This window comes from Rattus rattus, chromosome X (genome assembly GCF_011064425.1).
Source record: "Rattus rattus isolate New Zealand chromosome X, Rrattus_CSIRO_v1, whole genome shotgun sequence".
Taxonomy (NCBI): domain Eukaryota; kingdom Metazoa; phylum Chordata; class Mammalia; order Rodentia; family Muridae; genus Rattus; species Rattus rattus.
In genome coordinates this window covers 4,480,629-4,482,279 of record NC_046172.1, presented here as the reverse complement: position 1 = coordinate 4,482,279, position 1,651 = coordinate 4,480,629, and positions in this window count along the sequence as shown.

The window sequence follows — 1,651 nt, the reverse complement described above, 5'->3', positions numbered from 1 at the left end:
TTTAAAGATAATGCTACTACCCTGAAGATGGACTTGTAGTTATTGGACATCTTCATTTACCCTTCTCAATATGGGCACTTTTGATCAAACTTTCCTTCTTTGCCAGAGATCACTCCTCCATCTCTCAGATGGGTATATTGGGACAAACCTAGCTAGTTTATTGAGGTTGAAAGAGCTGGGGCTTTTGATATAAATTCTTGCTGCATTATGAACTAAAAGAAATTTGGATTGTTGGACTAAATTTACATGTGTACTTACATATAAGCCACTTTGAATTCCCCATTGGGGAGGACTTTGTCATGTAAACACATCATATAACATATCTAAAACAGCACACAGAAACATACGTACAGATAGATCAAGGTGTCTTTTATGGTAAAATTTAGTCATAAAGCAAACTAAAATAAACTTTCCAGTTTTAAAAAAGGAATAGGAATCTAAATTTATCACAGAACAAACACATTAAGACCACCTGTTCATTTGGTAATACTTTAAAACTGTTGCCAGAAAATTTGGGGGAGTCTTGCCAGAGTCACCATGTGTTAGGCTTCTATTGCTGTGACAAAACAGTATGAGTAGAAAGCAAGCTGGGGAGGAAAGGGTTTATTTGGCTTACACTTCCAGGTCTTAGTCTAAGTCAGGAAAGGAACTCAAGCAGGGCTAGAACCTAGAGGCCAGAGCTGATGTAGAGGCCATAGAGGAGTCCTGCTTACTGGCTTGCTTCCCATGGCTTGCTCAGCCTGCTTTCTTACAGAACCCAGGCTGATCAGCCCAGGGGATGGCACTACCCACCATGGATGGGCCTTCTCATATCAATCACCAATTAAGAAAATATGTTTTAGCTGGGTCTCATCGAGGCATTTCCTCAACTGATAACTCTAGCTTGTGTCAAGTTGACACAGAGCCATCCAGTACAAGAAGCCTGAGGATAATTCTATTGGAGTTTAGAAGAAAAATCCCAGGTCAGGCAAATAACAAATCAAGCTGCAGGCAGCTTCCTGTGGTAGATAAAGGAAGAGAGAAAGCTATGCCTTTTGATTTGGATCAGAGTGAGATCAAAACATGGCAGAAAAACATCTAATTGATAAAGAGAACTTGGAAGTATTGGGGAAAGACTCTTTTAAAAGAGATTTATAAAACAGAAAAAGAAAGTATGCTTTTCTAAGAAATTCAGAGAAATGGGCACACCCCCGAAGTTGTGTGGTTGTAGTGCCATAAACTATCGCAATAGGTGGCAGGAATCCTGGGAAGGAAAAATACAGTACCTCACTGAATAGATAATTATTCTTCCTATTTTTCATGGCTTAAGTTCATTTTGGCTTCCTGAGGGGTGGTCCCTTAGAACTCAAGTGGGTTTGTGGTGGCTTGGGATATTTGATTGCCACCCAGGGCCTTTCCACAGAGTACTGAGTAAGGATACCATGACAAAACCTCTTCTTGTTGTTCTAAGTCTTAAGGAAACACCTTTACATTTCTGTCTTAAATAAGAATATAAAACCATAGACACAAGATAACAGACTAATGGACAAAATGACACAGAAACTGTCATGAAATATGAACAAAATATAGAAAGACTTATCCAACTACATTAATCCAGAGAGCATTTAGCAAAAATATGGCAGAATGAAAGACAAATTCTGAGGCTAATTCT